Genomic DNA, 22,027 nt, shown 5'->3' on the forward strand with positions numbered 1-22,027 from the left:
TTATTTTTCTCTGAAAGAATGTGTGGTTTGTTCTGCTTTGGCTTTTGGTTGATTCATAATTTCCTTTGAACGTTTTGCTAACAAGAATCTAATGACGTTTAACTTATATGCCAACGCATTCTCACCCCAAGGCGTCACTAAAATTACAATTTTGACCATGCTTCAATATTCGACGCTTTAGGCACCCTTTAGCGTCAGTTACATGACGCGATCCTAGGGCGTCATCTTACTGACGCTTTACCTAAGCGTCAGTTAGATGACGCGGGTAGGTTTAGGTCTGGGGTAGGGTTAGGATTAGATAGCGTCATCTAACTGACGTTAAAGGTAAAGCGTCAGCAAGATGACGCCCTAGGATCGCGTCATGTAACTGACGCTAAAGGGTGCCTAAAGCGTCGAATATTGAAGCATGGTCAAAATGATTCCCAAGGCGTCAGTTTCATGACGCCTAGGGATGAGAATGGGCTGTATATGCAGAGTCGGTCATGAATAGTTACGCTCTTCTATTGACTCCCAAATACCACTATTTTCATTTGCGTTACTAAATTAAGTTAAGCGTAATGGCATAACTTTTAGTGGAGTCGTAATACGCTTTTATTTTTTAGTACCAGTGTCAAACATGTACATTATATAAATATAAACAGTTGTGCTGAAAAGTTTACATACCACTTGATGCTCAGGACACGTTTTCATTAATCTTAAATTTCTCACAACTTGTGTGCTTTTTCTGGGCAAGATAGAGTGAAATGCGGTGCAAGAGTCTCGCATTGCGAAGTGCACAGAAGACCAATGACCAAGGTCAGGATTTTCATTAAATAATACATTACATTTCGGTTTGTTTTTCACCAAGTACTATTGTACACCACCAGAACACTTGGGATATACTATGTTACATGGGACTGTTCTGTGATACTTTTGCATCTTTTTTTAAAGCTTGATGATGGTCGCTATAACTGGTTTTATATGGACAAACACGAGAAGGACATTTTAAAAAAAAGAAGAAAAAAAGTCCTTCTGTGATCCAAAAAAGAAAGAAGGGCTTTAAACTTGCAAAACAAAAAAATAAACCATGTTCTCTGTAAGACCAGTAAGCCAAGAACTAACCAACCTCAGTAGGGGCGCTACAATCTCTCTTGATCACTGAGGATAAGGAAGATCAACCCTCCTGGTCCCAGTGCACTTAGACTATAAGCTAGCTCAGATGCCGTGTGTGCCGTGTTCTGCCGAATGGAACACAGAGCAGTGACGTACTGTAGACAGAGATGACGTTTCAAAATCAATCACGTATGTGGTGTTACGCTTGCAAGGCTCCCAAAGGCACTGCAGTATCTATATGCAAAGTCTACTGAGCATTCCTGGTTATCTCTCTGCAGGCAAAAATGGGGAAAGGCATTCTTTTTTTTAACTGTACTTCTTGGCAGATGATATTGGATGATGACATTTCTGCTGCTCTGGATCTGGAACAATGAAATATCTCATTCAGTTTCACCCTGTTACTTTTTGTTAAAGCTATTTCAGCAGCAGAAGTTTTTTTTTTTTTTTTTTTTTAAGTTCAAGACAAAGTTTTGATCATTAAACTGAAAATGTTGTCTAAAATAATTTAGAAAGACAGTTGACCATTTAATTCAGAAAAAAACCCTGAATATTATTTATTTAAAGGTATTTATTAAGGTAAATAAAGTTATGCGGCCAAGAGCTGTGCATGAGTTTCTCTTTTTCTTGTCAATATTGTTTGATTAATAGCAGCAACCTATCAGTCAGCTGCATTTACTGCAAGATCTGATTTTTTTTTCCTGTTTGTATTCACTTAAGATGTAACTGACATCGGTACTTCACCAAATAGTGCTTTGGACGGTTTAGTGCGCAGCCGCATCATCACTGAAGTGCAGCCTTTGTTTTTCTAACTGGCTTGTGCGTTAGCAAAACCTGTCAGTAGTTTTAGTGCATAATCCATCTCCCAGGTTTAGAAGAATGGTTCACATGTGAATGTGAATTCATTTATCTGTTTCTACATTTCCAGTTGGTAATGTATTTTCTTCACCCTGTAGGTCATGTTTGATGGAGAGGGAATCTGTGAGTATGGATGAGGTGGGAAATAACTATTGCCTTCCTTTCACCTGCAGAGTATGAGGTTCAACCCCACCGCCGTGCGTATGCAACACCCGCGAGCAGACCGACTCCACAGGAAATACGTTTCTTACAGGTTTGGCCGCAAACACCTCACCACATCCATTTTTCCTCTCATCTTGTATTAATTCACTTTTTTATGTCTAGCTGTGGAGTCAGCGCAAGGAAGAATTACATTACAGGGGCATTTGGTATTTCAGAGGTAGCAGATATTTGTCTCTTTTTACTTAAATAAAATTAGTGCTTGTGTTCTGTATCTGTCTCTGTATCTAAATGTCTCTATTTGTACAAATTGCTGCACATTAATTTAATATGTAATAACGCAATACCGCAAGTTGAAAGGCATTTGGTTGTGGATAGTAAAACATATCTGCAGCATTTAGCAAGTTCATGGCTGATTGTACATGCATTTGTTAAAGGGATACTCCACCCAAAAATGAAAATACTGTCATCATTTACTCACCCTCAAGTTGTTGCAAACCTGTATGAGTTTCTTTCTTCTGCTGAACACAAAGGAAGATATTTTAAAGAACGATTGGAACCAAAGAGTTGTTTGGCACCATTGACTTCCATAGTAGAAAAATAAATAAAAATACTAACGGAAGTCAATGGTGCCAAAGTTCCAATCGTTCTTCAAAATATCTTCCTTTGTGTTCAACAGAAGAAAGAAATTCATACAGGTTTGCAACAACTTGAGGGTGAGCAAATGATGACAGAATTTTCATTTTTGGGTGGAGTATCCCTTTAATCATTATGAGACTAATTTCGTCCCATAAAAACCTAACAGTCTACAGTCTTCTAATACTCTAATGAGAGTGAGTTGACAGTTAGTAGAATGTCTAAAGTGGACTATCATATAAAGTGTATTGTTTTGATTGTTATTTCCTAGCTACGTATAAATGGAAAAATAAAGTATACAATTAAACAAAAAATGTGAATCAGAGATTGAGAGAAATGGCAGGGTGAACGTGATTTCACCAAGTACCACATGTTCCTGGATCAACTTTCCAATCAACCAATCAGATTTGAGGGACAAGTTTACAGTTTATGTCAAGTTTAGGCTTAGAACCAGGGTGAAGTACTTAAACATCAGTGTTATTCACCTATTACGATTTTAGGTAAAGGGTTTGGGTTGGGTTAGGTTTAGGGGTAGGGATTGGGTAAGGACTACATTTTGGGACAGGATTGTTGATCCAGGATCAACACAATATGTTGATCTAGGACCATGTCTTACTTGGCAAAATCACGGTGACCCTCATGGCAACAGGGTTTGCATTTATCTTTTAAATAGTATTGAAACTGGTTGTCATTGGGTGTACATTAGGCATCTGATCTTTAATATGGTGCTATTGTCATCCCTTCCTGATTGTTGGCTTCTAGCAGGTGAAGAAACTCTTTATGACCAGACCGTTTATTCTATATCTATGTTGCAGACAGATAGAAAGGAAAGTGAAAGGGGGCGGTGAAGTAAAGCACAGAAAGCTGCTCGAAGAAAGTTATGCACTAGGACACAATTCATTTTCAGTGAGATGTGCAAGCGGAATGGAGAGCAGCCGCATGTTTCATGAGACTTTCTGAATAAGGACGGGGTGCTAAATGCAGAAAACTGTGATCTGCCACTGTTTAAAGAACATTGTTTGAAGATTGGTTCTTTTCATAATCAAGTCACATATTGTGGTTGTTAAAGACGGCATGAAACGGAAGTTGCGACAGTCCTTTCAAACAAGAAAAAAATCCAGGGCGTGATTTTGATTTTAACCGTGGGGACTTGATTGGATGGTTGAGTTGTTGTGGTTCGCTATTGGTGGATCTCATGTGAGTGACAGGTTGCCCCTGCGCCAGTAAACACATGATGTTGCTGCAAGTGGGAAGGGAAGTTATTTAGATGAAAGATTACAAGGCCACATGAATGTTTTCAACAAAAAAATGTGCACATATAAATCATTAATAATACATTCTGCAATATTCCATCAGTTTTGATTTCATGGTGACGTTAAACTAAATAGAACACGAGAACGATATCATAGGTTGGTCCAATATGACATTCCGCCTGGGAGGCACAATGGTCTGACAACAGGGTGACTCTACGCAGTATATTCAGCATGAGTCAGCATTATACTATGATATATGGCAAACCAAACTTCGACATTGAGATTCTTGCGATAGCATCAGGAAAAAATTGTCCTCAGGTGCCTGTCATCATGCTGCATCTGCTGTCTACCAGATTTGTTATGCAGGATTAATCATGTTGTTTCTGAATTGCATTTTGATAAAGAGATTCAATGATATCCTAAATCTCTATCTGCCTATTTGACATCGTTGTCCGTCTCTTTCTGTCGATCACAGTGTATCAGGCTCTCACCTTAAACCTTTCACCTTTCCCAGACTAAACTGAATGCGTTAACCCATGCTCTTATCAAAACCGACTCTGTCTTTGTTTCCAGGGAAGGCTCTGAAAAACAATGACCTTCCGCCTCCCTTCATTCTCTGTGCAACTCGCCGGGCCCTCAAGACGCTTGGCTCTGTCATGATGATTTCTTATTCCATTTTGGTATTGAAGAGCAATGCTTTATCTCTACCCCGGGTTCATGGTTTATACGAGGCAGCAGTGTCGGAGCGGAGGGGGGCCGAGCCCTAATCCAAACAGTAAGCTGTTTAGTCAAAGTATGGCGATGAAACAACGTTCTTCCCAGTCGTTGTAATTTAAAGGGGGGCTTTGGGAACATGGGCAATTTTGTTGTAAATCCGTAGCCGTCTGAGTCTTTGAAGGATTGACAGATACTCTTTTAACTTTTCTATCTCTTCAGAGACTCCTTCATACATAAATACTGGTTCGTTTTTTGGACATTGTAAGGAGGAAGGTAGAGTTTGCTTCGTCTTGGTCAAGGGCTTGTGGGTATTTGCTCTGGGGTCCTGGAAGGTTAATCTGCATTGGCTCAGATGTGGGTCAGAATTGACGAGGCGTGGACAGCATGTTGGTTTCTTACGGTTACACACATCAATCATGAAGTTGTTACTTCAGCAATAGCATTTACATTTGTCTGAAGGCTGGTCAAGGGAAACGCTTTTCCTTTTGGGGTTGCCAAATGTGGCCTGATTGACTGTCATTTAATCCTGTCCCTTTTCTGCACTCAAGAAAACTCTTATTTCTCTTCCTTAATGTGATTTAACAAAGTAGGACATGTTCCTGGATCAACATCCTTTGCTTGTTCTATAAAAGTATTTCAATCAACCAATCCATTCCCTGGATTTTACAAGTTGTCTGCCTCCATATAAACATCTAAGGCAAAGGTTTTTAAAAATGGGGTCTTAAAATGGAGTTTTAGTGGATTTGTGGAAAAGTATAGCAGAGAAGTATAGTGTATACATAAATAAATACATAAATTTAGATATTTATGTTTCACACACGCGCACACACACACACACACACGCACACAGAACAAAATATATATGCACTATAGAAAACTCAAGGGTCTCTGCATGTGTGAATAGGTTAATGGTTGCTTATGTTTAATGCTAAGACTAATCGGTGACCATCGAGATCAGGCAAATGTCACTGGTATTTACTCTGTAAAAAGGAATCATGAAAGCGGCTAGGACCGTGACCCTGCAGGAAGGGAACATGAGAAGGAGAGAAAGCAGAAGCTGGAGGAAGAGAAATCTCTGTGATTGATGAACAAACACTGAGACTGTTTGCTCCTTCCATCCAGCTCAAGGGAAACAGAGAGGCAAGCCAGAATCTGAGCCAAGATCCCTCACTTGAGTGAGGTTTCAGCCACTGCAGCAGGAGCGCACAGACTGCGGTTTTTATTTAATTATGAATCGCAGAATACCACAATTTGGGCGCAAATCAAATATTGTATCTGTTTGTTTGCCTCCCTTGTGCAAACCCAGAGCTTGCCATGAATGAGGTTAATTAGGGTAACCTAGTGATGTGTAGCATTAATAAAATACTATATCAGTATTTCTACTTTAAAATTTCAATTTTACTTACCAAATCTTTAAAATTATTTGTGAAATTTACAAGCAATTTCAGAGTGAAAGTTGTTTCTACACAATTTCCCCCCGAGTGTATGTTAGCATTAACTTATTGCACTTTTTGGTTTTTACTTTATTTTGATGGTCCCTTTACCCATTCTGTTGAATATAAGTAACGTTGCACCTGCATGTCTACTAACTCTCATTAGAGTGTTAAAAATGCATAATAACTGCTAAAATGTATGTTGTATAGTTGTTATTGTAAGAGGAAGATAATCCTGTTGTACTGGCTTGTGAAACGAGGTCAAATTGAGTAAGCAAGTATATTTATATTTTTTATGAAATTCAGCTTTGTCGTAGATCAGACAGATGACACATCACCAGATGACACGCTTCAAATGAACAGTTGATCTTCTGATGAAATCCAGCACACAACTGAGATACTTCTTGTGTAAATGTTACATTTATAATATCACATCATATACGTAAGGAAATTCCATTACTTTCTGAAACATGTATTGTATACACATCATATATTTCATTTTCATTGAAATTCCTGACCCATTGGACTGGTAAATGACTTAATCAGGGGAAATGCTTTTTCCACTTAATGAAATGAAGATAGGATTTGGCATGCATGGATATAACCTCAAATTTTCTGTGACACTCAGCAGTGGATAAAATATTAATTTCAAAGAGGTAGGAAAGGGCTCTGGTGAAAAGCAAGATTAGAAAGTAATACTTATTCGTACTGACAACCTGTGTTTAAAATGAGTCAAAGGCTTCACTTAGGCCTTAGTCATGTTTAAATAATGTGGTCAGTATTAGTAATCTATGCCCAATCGAGATCTCTTCCCGCAAAGTTGAGCTCCAACCCTGATCAAACACAACTGAACCAGCTAAAGGAGCATTCACAGTCAGGTTTGTTGGATCAGGGTTTGATCTGAACTCTGCAGGTATAAGTAGATCTCCAGGGACAGGATTGGGAATCCCTGATCTAGACCGATACAGTGGTACGAATATTTTTGATAAGACAGATCTTTTCTCTATCAGATAATTACACGATTTCCATGGATTAATGCAATTCTAAATAGTCTTGTTAAGTCAAATCATGGTATTACTGTTATTTCAGCATCTCGAATGCATTCACAAAATTGTCATGCTTAAAAAAACCTGGGGTTTTTTCTTCAGCAGTCATTCACACTCAAATTTGACATCAGTCTCATGATATCAGACACAGTTTCTGACGGCTCTGCTAGCTAGAGGGCTCTTTGTGATGGACAAGTGTAAGACAATTTGTGGGGCGGCACTGAGTGCTATCAGTCAAACTATCTGCTGTCTTCCTACTTTGGAATGCAGCTTCAAACAGTCAACTGTCTTCCATGAACATGTAGCTCAGCTGGTAAAGCATTGCTCTAGGAACTAGTGTCCTTTTCACATAGTTTTTGTTTCAGTCATAGTTATTGTGTTTTGACGTGAACTTAGTCAATATTTTTTGTAACACTTTAGTTTAAGGTGACGTAGTTACACATTACTACATGTACTTACTATAGTAATAACAGTAAATTATGCGTAGTTAATTAATGTTACTCAGCACTTATTTCAGTAAGTAAAACGTCACCATAAAATAAAGTGTATTTGATCATGTCATATTAATTTATTTTTGTCAAAATCGGCACATAAGTGTGATGTAAATTTTAGTTGGCAAGAAAGGGCAAACATATTGACTGGCATGTAACTTCAAGTTCACTTGTACATTGATTTTGTGCAGATGTAAATTGTAATATTATATTTATGTTGTGTATTCTGTATTTAATTAATCTCATATGTGTATATGCATTTGGGTGAGCAAGTTTTCATACACTGCTGTCTCTTTAAATTTAATAACTGTGTTTTTATTATATATTTTACCATGTTTACAAAATGTAATTGATGCTCCTGAATTTTCAGTTCAGCATCATTACTCTAGTCTTGAGTGTCACATGATCCTTCAGAAATCAATTTAATATGATGGTTTGCTGTTAAAAACAATGGTTAATATTTCAATAATTTTGTGGAAATATTTTTATTTTAAAAAAAATTGTCTCACTGTAGAAAAAAAACAAACCAAAAAAACCCCACTTTGTTACCAAACATTTTGTTAAAAATTGTTATTAATACCTGGTCATAGGTTTGTTTCCCAGGGAACCCCCACATAATAGCTAATTCATGTAAATATATTTTAAAAAATATTTAGTATGAATGCTATTCCAGGGTCAAGAGGGATTGAAGGTAATTGTTTGAGCTCACATATAGACCCGATGTGAGTTTATGTATTTATGTCTTTTCTCTGACAGAAAATCTATTCATAGAGAACCTCTCAGCATGGCTTGACAACATTCAGTTATGGATGAGAGAGAATATGTATTGATGATATTGATGAGACTCTTTGGGCCCTTTTGTCTGAAAGGAGCATCTCTGATGCTTTGAAGTTGCTTCATTGATTTTGTTTAGTGGCTTGTGGCCGAGACTCTCTCCTTGTCGCCCCTTCTTTCCTCTTTGCTTCCTCTTATTTTTATTGTTTTCTCACAACAACCGCTTCACGTTTTTGATCATCCAACAGTCAGCCTTTTTAGCACTTTTCCATGCTATCTCCTCTGCCATTTAGAAAGGGTGGAAACAGAAAAAAGCTGAAGATAAGTCCCCAAGAGAGCGGGACACTGTAATATGGCATGGGGAGAATAGTCAGAGCCCATCTCTGAGGGCCATTAGATTCCCCATTTCCCCCCAGTCCTGCAGTCTCCGTAAACTAATAGTCATTCACCTGGTTGACAGGAAATCTTTCCCCCGGTGCCAATGCGCGATGGCTGGGTTTTGTTTAAGGTTACAAAGCCACGGAGGAGACCATCGGTTCTGTGTGCTACTCTAGCATTCCCCTGAGGCTTGGGGCTTCACAGGCGACCCTAGACTGATGAATGCAGCCAAAGTGGTAAGAGAGATGTGTTGTACAAATGTCTGTCGGTCTGAAAGTATATACTGTATTGCGGCTGGAAAGGAAAGTTGATGAGAGTTTATCTGGAGAACGATTACTGGTATCGGCCTCACACAGCTCTACCACAGACTGCTTAATGCATATTGCACACAAGAAAAAAAAGTTTGTGAGTTCCATAACTGTAAGTTCCAGGTTGATTGCTTCAAGTGCCAAAACATAATGATTTTTATAAATAAAGTACAAATATCTATCTATCTATCTATCTATCTATCTATCTATCTATCTATCTATCTATCTATCTATCTATCTATCTATCTATCTATCTATCTATCTATCTGTCTATCAGTCTATCAGTCTATCAGTCTATCTTTCTGTCTATCCGTCCTCCTGTCTATGTAGACTTGATACACATACACTTATAGATAGACAACGTATGTTTGACAATGTCATGCTACAATGCCATGCTGCCTGTCTTTCTTTCTTTCTTTCCGTCCATCCATCCATCCGTCCATCCATCCATCCATCCATCCATCCATCCATCCATCCATCCATCCACTATTCAAACGTCTAAGCATAAATATTCTTATAAATAAAGTACCAACTGGTATCTATCTATCTATCTATCATCTATCTATCTATCTATCTATCTATCTATCTATCTATCTATCTATCTATCTATCTATCTATCTATCTATCTATCTATCTATCTATCTATCTATCTATATATCTATCTGTCTATCTATCTATCTATCTATCTATCTATCTATCTATCTATCTATCTATCTGATGTCTGTCCATACGTCCATCCGTCCTCCTGTCTATGTAGACTTAACACATATACACTTATGGATAGAGTACAACGTATGTTTGGCAATGTCATGCTGAGATTAATACAAATATAGCATATGTGGCAGTACATGCAGACACACAGAAACTTTCTTTCTATTTTACACACGAGTGCTCACACATTTTCTGTCCCCTGCTGTTGTTGCAGAGGCATGTTCTGCACGGTTCTGGTACTTCAGCCAGTTTGTTTCTGTCTGGATGTTGTTTCACTGTGTGGGTTTCACTTCGTCCAGGAAAACCCATGAATATATTTAAAACTTCCTATACAGCGTGAACACATCATCAGCCATCCAAATGGCATGGTCATGTGACAGACATTCACACACAAAAAAAAAATATATATATATATATATATATATATATATATATATAATTATAACAATTAAAGTTTGTTGGAACTGAAAATAAATAAGATATTGATCATGTAAAACACTGTGAGGGATCAAAGCCATGCAGAGATATTCAGTAACAGTATGAGGACAGAACAAGTGGATAATGTCACTGCACACACACCATCCACAGAAAGAAAAGAGGAAGGTTTATACAGGACAGATATCATGGCACGGCGAGTGATAGCAGCACGACGCAGCACAGAACCGCATGCTGGAGAACAGAAATGAACCGTGGAGGGAGAAGAATGCAAACACATCACATGAAATGGTGATCCAATTATTTAATTTCCATAATGTGACATTTACAACTAAAACAGAATATTTAGTGATACATACTTTAGGGTGAGACTTTATTTTATCAGCCTGGGTTTGAATGAAATTGAGAGAATTGGTGAATAACTAACAATAATTCTAATTCAGCTGGCAGGCTTGCTTGAAAGATTGGAATTCATTTTTTTTTTAAATACTTAAAATGTCTCTCTTCATGGATAGAGAGAACAGATAACATTAGAGCACTAGAACTCTATTTAGCAGTTTTGTACAATGATAAGAGATTGCCAAGTAAAACATGTTAGGCTATGAGATTATTAACTGATATCACTCTGCGTGCAGCCTTGGTTAGGCTACATCAGAAAAGTTGTTTCAAAAGCTGAGAATGCACTTTGATGCTTTTTTAAGAAAACATGATAAATCGTGCACAAAAGGACCCTGGATGTTTATTAAAAAAAAAAACTAAATTGGGTCAATTTTGATGTCATGTTGTCTTTTCACATTTCAAGATTCTTATGTGTCTTTTTTAGTGCCTCGTTTTTTTTTTTTTTTTTATATTATAATTTGTTGTTGTCTTTATTCTTCTTCCAAGCCCACCTCTGCATTGGCAAAGGATTTCTCTTCTTCCTACTTTCATTTGCTGTTCTTTCTCTCAATGGAAATGCAATGACGTGCATTCTTCATTCTCTGCAAATCCTTGGAAAAAATGCAGAGTGTGAGAACAAGAGAAAGATTTAAAAATAGGGTGGAAAGATTATTTTTAATATTTGTGGAACATGTTTGCCGCTCAGTTGAAGTGTTCATCTCTGGACTGGTATTACACTAAAGACATCAAAAGTAAAATGATAGCTAGTATGCAGATGTGTTGAAGCACGGTTGTTCATCCTTCTGCTATGTAGTAGTGTGTGTACGAGTAGCTGCTGGAAACGCGCAGTGAGGATGGAGACAAATCAATATAAACGATGGGGAGAAGTGGCTATCATTCAGGGGGGAAACAGGTGCAATATCTCTCTCAGATAGGAGCCCATCCATCACAGCCAGACTTTAATTTGGGATGTTTAGGCCCCCTTCTGCTGATTGTCTCACAGCAAGTGTGTGTGTGTGTGTGCAGGTGGAGAGTGACAGTGAGGGGTTACATGTTCAAAATAAAACAAAAAAGCTTGAGAACGGTTGGAGTTCTGACACGGAAAGAAAAAAAGACTCACGTGAAAGTGATGGAAATGAGAGAAAACACAATGGCTCTGTTCCAATTCCTATAGTGTACTGCCTTGGGAGCATACAAACTGTAATGGACTGATTTAAAAAATGCTGTACATACACAGCAGTTCTTCTCACAAAGTGCACAGCTGTGGACATGTAGCTGAGTAACTAATAAGATTTACATTTACACTATTGTTCTCAAGTCTCTTGCGTCTCTTATGCTCACCAAAACTGCACTTACTTGATCAAAAATGCAGTAAAAATATAAATATTGTGAAATATTATTACAATTTAAAAGAACGGTTTTCTATTTTAATATCAATTAAAATGTAATTTATTTCCTGTGATGCAAAGCTGAATTTTCTATATCATTCATATAGTATAATTATTCCAGTCTTTAGTGTCGCACGATCCTACAGAAAGCATTCTAATATACTGATTTTCAGCTCAAAATACATTTCTGATTAATATTTTTTTTTTGTGGAAACTATATGATACACTTTTTGAGGATTCGTGAATGAACAAAGAGTTTAAAAGAACAACATTTATTTGAAATATAATTATTTTTTCCACTATAAATGTAGAATAAAATTATTAATTTATTTTTAAATGGTATTGTATGTTTTTAATAGATGAATTCTTCGGAATTGAATCCTTATCTTTCACGTTACTAGCATCACACACTACCAGATGAGCAACAAAAAAACACAATTAGCATAAAATGATATGGCAAATATTGGGTAGAAAAACGTCTCAGGTTACCCTGGTTCCCTGAGAGGGAACGAGACGCAGCTCGAGATCCCTTGAAAGGGAACTGCTATTTTTGTTTTATTTTTAGGCATCAAGTTTATATTTAACATTTATTTTACTCCATCTGCCATCTATTTCCGTAGCTTGTTGCAAAGCATTATGAGATTACGTTCTTTTTGAAGGACATTTGCAATGCTGCCTTTGGATTTGGCTAAAATAAAGCGTTTATAATGTCAGCGTAGGAAGCTCGGTAGCTTTTGAAACAGTGGTGGTGAATGTTTTGTTGTTGCTTTAACCTTGAATCGCCTCAAAATGATTTATATTCTGTTTTCTTTATTTAATTATTTAAGGCTGCTATATGTTGAATAGATAGTGCATTATATGTTTTAAAACTTTCAGAATAGCAGTAACAATGTCATGGCAGCCACGAATATATCTATAACCATACCAAGGTTACATCTCAATTGTGCGCGAGTAGATGCACGTACATGAATGCACACACACACTCAAGCAGCTCTGCTTGTGATAAAACAGTGTAGAAATGAGTCCCTTTATTGAAGCTTTAAACTACATATGGCCCAAGGTGAAGGGAGTCCAAATAATCTCAATTATTGATCGGCGCTGGGCAGAGGGCTCTCCGCAGGAGTGTTTGCGGCAGTGAGTGTTGATGCCAGGCATATCCGGATGAGTGATCTGGTCGGATCTCTCGCCCTGGATGAAAATGATAATGGATACTCAGATACGCACGCACACACCCAAGTTCAATACCAGGAGCTATCATCACTGCGGACACGAAGGAGGGTATGAGCAGCTGCTCTGTCTTCCCATTAAAATTACATGGGAGAAAAGAAAAGAGCAGAGACCGGAAAGTAAAAAGTAAGATCTTAGAAAGCGAGAAAGAGATTAAAATAACCACAGCAAAGAAAGAAAGAACTAAAAGGCATATAGTTCACCTAAAACTGAAAATTCTGTCACCTTAATGTTGTTCCCTGTATGGCTTTCTTTTTTTCCGTACACCACTTTTGAAGACATTCCGGTTGCACTTTTTCCATTCAGCTACAATAAATGGTGACTGGAGCTTTCAAGCATCAAAAAAGCACTATAAAATATCATAAAATATATCCATATGTATATTTTAAGTCTTATGGAGTCAAGTAGAATTGAAATATGTCAAATTTTGTGATAAAAAAGACCAAAAGTCATAATTAACTGACAGTCTTCCTCTCCAGTGGCCTGTTATCCATTGCAACAAGAATATTAAGTGAATTAATGAAGCATTCAGACTGGATTCATATTCTCATTCTGAACCGAATCTACTGATTATTTAAATCATTAAAATGAATAACGTGGTGAGATGTCATTTCGAACAAAAATAGGCCAAAACGAAGTTGGTTTTGGGAGTTCAAAATACCTTTGCCAAAGCGAAGTTCGCTCCAGCTGGTAAACACCTGTGAATTGGTCCGTGGCGATTACGTAATATTAATTAATGGCTTCTTTGACCGTTCAGTTCTCCTGTTCAGTCCGTGGCGGTCAGACTTTCACACCGAAAAGCCGCTTTGAGCAGAAACTGAAGTTGTAATTCTAACTGAATAAGACACTGGCACTGTTTTTACATGTTTAATACTGTAAAGCTGCTTGCTTTAATGCAGTACATTGTATAAAGTGAGATATAAATAAACGTGATGTGTCTTTACTGGAGTGCCGAATTGCAGAGCTTGTAACATCAGATGCTTCCTTAACGGCTGTCATTTTAGTTGTGTGTTTATTTTGTTATTGAGAAGAAAGCACGCAACACATGTTCATCTAAACGCGTCGGTAAGTTTGCTAACTTGTGACATGTAACTTCGAACTTCTTTTTACCCCTAAACGAAGAACGAAAAATGAATTTTCTGTGAGCTATATTGACTAGCCATCAACATTTTCAGTGAATATCGTCTCTTTTCCAGTCACCTATTGTGTGGAATCTGAAAAGTCGCGGAACGCTTTTATGATGCCTTTTTTTAAGCTTGAAAGCTTCAGTGCACATTTAATGTAATTTAATGGAAAGGAGCATAGAAAAGCTTCAAATTTTCTCTTTTGTGTTCTGCAGAAGAGAGTCATAAGCGTTTGGAACAACATTAGGCTGAGTAAATGATGACAGAGCTGTCATTTTTGGATGAACTATTCCTTGAACTGTCTAAGGCCTTGTTGACTTTGGCATTAAAGGGGTTCAGCTGGCCTGTCGCATCACCTCTCTGCCACCCATTCAGTCTCCAGGATATCTGAAGGCCCTCGTCAATCACACAATAAGTACACGGGATTACCATGGATCTTTCCTGCAGCCTACGGCTCCGTCCACCACACCAAAGAGGATATCCTCCTCTGTACAGCACTGCCCAGTCATTCACTCCCTCAATGGTTTTTCACTGCATCAGCGATGGCTTTCTTTAAAGAGAGAGCTTATTCAGCTGCATTATGCATTGAGATCACTTTAAGAGAGAACTTGAGATAAGCGGCTCAGGTTTGTGTGAATGAAAAGAACCATTGGGCTGGTTGAAATGATGAACTTGATTCTTTGGAGTGTCAAGGGAGTGTAAAGTGTGTAAAGGACGTGTTGTGAAGTACATCTCTGGGCCATATCATACACTTTGGCAGCATTTTATTTTCTCTGAAGTCCACTTATAATGTTAAAGGTTTCTTGCTGCAGAAACAGTTGTAATTGAGTTCTTCATGAGCATTTGTCTCCTCATTTCTGAGCTTTGGAGTTAACGGCATGTATTTTAGCTATTTTTCACAGGAAAAGATTTTTAAAATCTTATCAGAATGTCAAAATGTGAGAGACCACAAACATGACAAAAATCAGAAATCATATAATTTTTTTTTTAGATTTAACAGTTTTGTTTCTAGAGTGTGGGTAGTGCTGTGATGTGACCAACACAGCACAGCGCACACTTACAGATTCCATTCACAAACAACCAGAATCCCGACTGTGAACACGGAAAATCTCGCAAAATCTATCGCGGTCAAACGTGACATTAGAGTAAACAAACATGGCAGACGACGGGCACGAAGAAATGACGATAATAGTGTTTGAAATGCTTTTTACAGAAAATTTTTGGGGAAAAGAGAAAAAGGTTTGGATGATGTCGTGTTATGCTTCCGTCTTCCATCGGCTCGCTTTCTGATTGGGTATCGTTTCGTTCCACGTGACAATCTACAGTTAATCTTTAGACTAATCTAAGTAGGTTCGCGTTTGTCCGCAGAGTTCTAAATATCTAACTTGTTGGATATTTAAGATTTGAGATTGGTTTTTAGACAATCTTCCAAGCAATTCAATCACTCTCACGTCACAGCACAAGAAAATCTTATTAGATCATTTGTAGAACTATCAAGATAATCGGGACTTTACCTGGGATTGAATGGGGAGAATTGGGCCCAAAATTGGCCCGGTTATCTTGTAGTATGTGTGTAATCAAAAGGTGATCAGCTCTATTGTGATTGGTAATGTAGACATTAGTGTTTATGTCCAAATGATCAGATTTTATCTCAGTATATCTGTGATCATTTGGATACTTTTAACATAAATAATGAAACTGTCTCTTTGAAAAGATGTTTGTGAAGCTGTTTCATACCAAAGCGGTAGCGAGAACACAGATTTGAATTTTCCTGTTTGATTTTGTCAAAAGGTTTAATAGAAACAGGCGAATCGTTGTCATTTAGGAATAAGATCGCATGGGTGTTTCAACCGACATAGCAATCTTTTAGCGATTAATTGTGCAGCTCTACTCTATGTTTATGTGCTTTTTGAATGACCTTTTGCAGGTTTTTTTTTTCCAGAATCGTCTGGTTGGACTGGGAACAGAGCATGTCTACATAGTGCATTGAATTCATTAATTAAATTTAAAAGAGGAAGCAAAACCCTTTGGTCCATGATATGGTTTTAAATTTGGTAATTTTATGGAGATGGATAGGCTGGGGGTTTTATGGGAATGGTAGGGGCACGTTCAAGGTTAATCTGAATGTTTAGGTCTATAATACGCACACACACTCAAATATATCAGTGTTTCCAGCTGTTATTGACCCTTGTGTTCATGTCCCTGGACCAGTGCCACTTTATGTCATCATTTTCTCTCAATTCCAATTGAATTCTGATGAGAGGGACATGGGGACATGTCAAATCTTGCACTCCTGATCCCCTCCGTCTCAGGGTTCCCATCTGCTTTGAGCTGATTAGACCTCATTTAGCTCACCCTCAAAGCCGTCTCTCCCTCAGAGCTGTCTCTCTCTCCATCAGTGCTGATTGTCTCTCTCTCTGTGAGCTGTCTGTCTCTGGTGTTATCAACTGGTCAAAAGAGGATTCCTCATTAAACCCAATGCTAGTGCATCTGCTATATCGCTCTGGGGAATTGGACTCTTGTTGGGACACGGCTTTGTTTTCACCAGAAGCTCACATCACTAGGAGCTCTGCTTCTTCTACTGTCTTCTCTGATCCCTGTCACAAAAGCAAACCCAAGACCTGCCAGCTCTGAGTTTCTAAAGTACGTTCAGGAGGGATCTTTGGATTGTCCCTGCCTACTGATTTCAGACACTGATTGAAGCCTGGTGTTTCCTGTCTTTGTAAAGGCTGGCTTGATCCAGGGAAAAGATAGGATGTGTTACGGCTTCATCTGTGAGTTAAATTCTGTCCACTGACTGTTGTGCATTCATCTTTTATTCTTTTTTTTTTCTTTCTTTTTTGTCCTAGAGCGTCCCACAAATCCGTGCAACCTTTAACAGATGGACGGGATCAGATTGTTTTAACGTGGGACTGCAATTGCAATGCCGCAACAGATCAAATGAAAATAGGTGGATAATGCAGTTAGAGATGGGCCGATATTGTGTCTTATTCCTGGCACATCACATCCTCTGATTTATGACAGCTAGAGGCAGAGTCTGGATGAATTTAAGTGGATGTCACAGCTCACCTCCTATTATTTTTAACATCGTTTTTTTTCTACTTTGTGGTTTATTCTAGGAATGCTGATTCTGAATTTTACTATCCAGAAGGGATTATGCCACACCTCCCCCAACACACACACACATAACAGCTGCCACAATACGGTTGTACAAACAACCACTGAACATTATATAAATGTTTTCTCTAATGGAAAACTTACCACCAGAGTGTGATTCTACTACAGTATATTTGGTTACACGAGCCATAATGAGTAAATGAGTAACCCTGACAGTCATGAAATGCTTTCAAAAGATGTCTGACATGAATTGTGGATTTGATCTTTATATTAAACCTACAGATTATGTTCTTTTTTTATTTTAATGCAATGCACAATGCAAGAAATGCATTTATTAAGTGTCTGAAGTGTTTCCTACAAGCAAACATGTTAGTCTGAGACCACTAAAATGTTTTTGGTTTTTTTTTGCAACCTTTTTCCTTATAAATTATCAGTATAACAATTTGTTTCGAATACAACATTTTATAAATTTCTGAATGAACTCAACAAGAGAAAAACCTGATGATCATGTCCTCCCGCATGATTTGAAATGATCCAAAGACCATTTTGTGCTTCAGTGGAAGCAAGAACATCTGGTATTTTGTATTAATGAATTCACTTGGCTAATTTCACAAATTTACATTTATTTACATTATTTATAATTATCAAACCCCAAGACTTAACTTATTTCTAGGTTTAAATGGTAAACATGTATATTGAGATATTTCCAGCCCTAAATAATTTTTTTTTTTTATTTTTTTTTATTATTATTATTATTCCTCTTTTCTTGCCAGGCTATTATAAAAGTCAAATTGTGCATTTTCAGCTATCACATAAGTCTTGCATTTGTTTATCCAAATCAGCATGGCACATCTACCTCCTAAAAACAAAGAAATACAGTATGAGTGCTTGTTTTTTTGTATGGGATTCATATGCCTCCGCAACACAGAAACCGCTTGAGGTCTAATCCCTCTCGCATGTCACAAAGTCCATAATCTCTGTGAGATTAAATTAATATGTAGATAAACACCAGTGCTTTGTACATGAATATCTCTATTAATAGTATGACAATGATGTGTGAGAAACAAAAATTTACCAAGTGCATTATGTGGATTAAGTATCGTACTCATAATTCACAACACGCTGAAACTGTTCATTGCACTGCTGTTTCATCTGGGAACAAACTGTCAGTAGAGCCACTTGAGATATCCAGAGCTGCAAGTAATTTGTCTGTCTTTTCTAGTCCCTCAAAAGCACTTGAAGCAGGACCTTGATGTTGCCCAAATGTCTCTTGGCAGAGCACTATTTTTGAGCTAGTGTTTCTCTACTTTGTGGCAGTAAGAAACGAAGCACACATATGTAAATGTTGCCTCACATTCATAATTGAAGCTCACACACACTCCAGGTACGAGTGTTTGCACTGGTGGGTTGCAATCAGGATTTCCACTCCAATCTCTGCAAGCATCAAGCCAGTTTTCACCTGACTGAAGAGTCAGCAAAACAACCTCCCCTCAGCCTCCACAGTCAAACTATCATGCCTTTCCAAAAACGAGGGCAAAACTGTTCTAAGGGTGCAGGGATTAATCATGGGCATGTTTTCCTCTGGACTCTTAACACTGAAAGTATTGCAGCTTACACATGGCTGTACGATTGAGGATAAACGCTCATAATTGAGGATGCTGACAGGTCAGTGATTTAGCAGGGGCTTGAGAGGAACCCAACACTTACACCAAGAGTTATGAGCTCTCCGCGCTCCCTAACTGTTCATTACTGACCTGGTAAGAAAGTCCACATCAGCAAAACACACTCACACATTCAGAAGATTTGTGCACAGAAAATGTCCTACCTTAATTGAGTCCTTTTCCACCGGCCAAAATGATAGATTGAGGCTGGAAACCAGTAAAATCCAAAACGCTTCACAAACTCTCTTCCTTCATCTGTCCTCAGCCTCTTTTCAATCCTCGTTTCACCTTGCCTTCCTTGTTTTAGTTCCTTCTTTTCTCATTTACTCTCTCTCTCATGAGTCTATCGTTCTTTTCACCCTGTAGTCAACAGTACAGAAGCGGAGACAGATGCGCGTGCCGCCAGTGAGGAAAGAAATAAGGTTGAGCGAGCGCAAGCGCGCGCGCGAGAGAGAGTGCTGAAGTGTGCGTCCCTGCGGTTTTAGAATGAACAGAGCGCGCGCGAGTGTGTGTGTGTGTGTGTGAGAGAGAGAGTGACAGTGAGTGAGCTGGTCGGAGAGGAAAAGACCGAGCGGAATGAGAGAGCGCTTTGCTGACTGGCTCGCTGGCTCGCGGCTCTGCGGTCCGTGGCACGCGTGATTGGAGAGAGTGCGACCCCTGTCAGGTCTCCGGAGTGAGGGATCTTCATCAACTACATTAGAGAGATGGAGCCTCCGCTCTATCCCTCCCTTCACTCCTCCTCCCTCCCTTCCGTCAGCCCCACAGAGAAGCAACGATCTGTGTGGTCATCGCAGGAATATGCTAATCCCGTTCTCGGCGTCTCACGGGAACGTTTTTTTTTTTTTTTTTACCAAACGTCTGGTCTCTCTCTCTCTCTCTCTCTCTCTCTCTCTCTCTCTCTCTCTCTCTCTCTCTCTCTCTCTCTCTCTCTCTAACATTTCGGAGCAGAATAAAGTTGTTTTCAAACATGGTGCAAGTAAGAATATTATTGATTTGAATTACTGTATGGATGACATTGTCACTTGAAGGTATCTGGTGTTGCAATGAGGCTTTGTGTTCTGTATTTGAAGATGTTTTTGGGTGTAATTTAAGTACTGTGAGTTGTAATAAAGGTTTCTTAAACTTCAAAACTAATAAATAAATAGATTCAAATCAAACCAAATCATTCTCATCAAATCCAATGATTCTTATCATTCATCAAATCAACACGTCACCCCCTGGCCCCGCCTTCACAAACACGCTTCCGGACGGTTCTGACTTGAGTGGACAGCGCATGATCTGCTAATTTCACCAACTGCGGTAGGAAACGTAGCCTATAATTTGTATTATTTCAAATTACTTTTAACATTTAAAAACAGACGTTTTCAAATTCCAAAGCTTGTAGAAGGTTGACAATGCTGAATTAGGCTACAGCTTTCCTGGTATAGCCTTGAGTAAATTAACTTGTCTGAGAAAATGATTAAAAGAACATAAATATCAGTTAAGCCAATGTTTACTTTCTTCACCGAAACAGACGAAATGAAAAGACTATCAGTCAAAGTTCAGCTTTAGGAGGGGAAGAAATCGGGCAGGATAATGAGACTGAGGCCCCATCCACACTACTGCGTTTTAGTTTAGAAACGGATAATTAAAACGGATACGATCTCCGTTCACACCAGCGTTTTAGCTGCGTATTATAATTGATCTCCGTCCACATTAAAACGACTGAAAACGCGGATCACGTGACCATTCACTAACACTGGGCATGCGCGTGCCGGTGTAAACACAACTTCATTGATAAAATTATCCCACCATGCTCTGGGTTAACCCCAAACCGACGCTCCATGTACGGTCAACGCCGCCGCTGCACACGGGAATTGTCACATCGCTCGAATAATAGCTTGACTCCGGTGCATGTAGGCAGTTATAGCGTTGTAAAATGCAGAATTTACAACAGCTGCTAGCCATGACTGATGACACCCAATCATAGAGCCGAGCGTGAGCCTCTACTACGTCATCGTTTCTAAAGTCCTCCGTCTTGACCCGTCTAAAACGCCCTCCGGAGATTCAAAACGAAAAACGGATCGGCAGCGTTTCTAAACTTCTCCGTTTTGGGTCTCCGTTTTTGCCGTTTTAGTGTGGACGGGAGGTGCAAACGTAGCAAAAGGTCTCCATTTTTAAACGAAAACGCAGTAGTGTGGACGGGGCCTGAGAGAAAAAGAAAGATGAAGATGAGTAGAGAGCAGGTATTGACAAATAATCGAATGACAAGGTTTTAAAGCTATTTCTTAACAATTTTTTGGGCCTTCAAAAGTCCTAAATTGCACATACTGTATGTAGGTCAGAGAAATCCAAAATTTTCTCGGGGGAGCACGCCCCCGGACCCCCCTAACTACTTCATATTTGAATGCCCGTGTCTGTGGGTGGATTGGCTACAGTGCCAGGGCTGAATTTGTGTCCCAGTCCGCCCCTGACAGTTGCTGTTCTAGCAGAGCAAGTGGATGTTGCAGTGGAGTTAAGAGTCAAAGGTGAAGTAGGCTAATGCCAAATTTCCATAATTGTGATTGATTTATTTATGTTATAGTTCAGCCATTTTGGTATGTTAATTTCGAGTCAGTTTTGGACTTCCCATTTTTTTGTTTAAATTTAGGCTGCATTGTGAAAAACAAGGTGTGTTCCATATTAATCTAATCCTTTCTTTCATTACATAATTATAATCATAATATTTTGGTTGAAAAGTTTGGTTGAAATTTGGTGCAATGCTGCTAACCAGGACCTATTTGCATGGGTAGTTGGTTTGATGGCTGAATGATTGAATCCAGACTGGAGTCTTTTACACTCTGCTTCAACTCCTACCTTCATAAA

At 38.6% G+C, this 22,027-nt stretch overlaps 1 protein-coding gene across 1 annotated transcript in view; it reads right to left on the minus strand.

Annotated features, from left to right (window-relative positions):
* LOC130080131 (cadherin-12) overlaps positions 1 to 19,874 on the minus strand; it is a 149,513-nt gene extending 129,639 nt beyond the window's left edge. The window contains exon 1 of the mRNA XM_056245423.1: positions 19,348 to 19,874. The gene's annotated coding sequence lies outside the window, so the exon portion shown is untranslated. The remainder of the gene's footprint in view (positions 1 to 19,347) is intronic.
* Between the last annotated feature and the right edge of the window lie 2,153 nt (positions 19,875 to 22,027).

The sequence above is a fragment of the Rhinichthys klamathensis genome, unplaced genomic scaffold (genome assembly GCF_029890125.1).
Source record: "Rhinichthys klamathensis goyatoka isolate OS25496 unplaced genomic scaffold, OSU_Roscu_1.1 h1tg000030l_1, whole genome shotgun sequence".
NCBI lineage: Eukaryota > Metazoa > Chordata > Actinopteri > Cypriniformes > Leuciscidae > Rhinichthys > Rhinichthys klamathensis.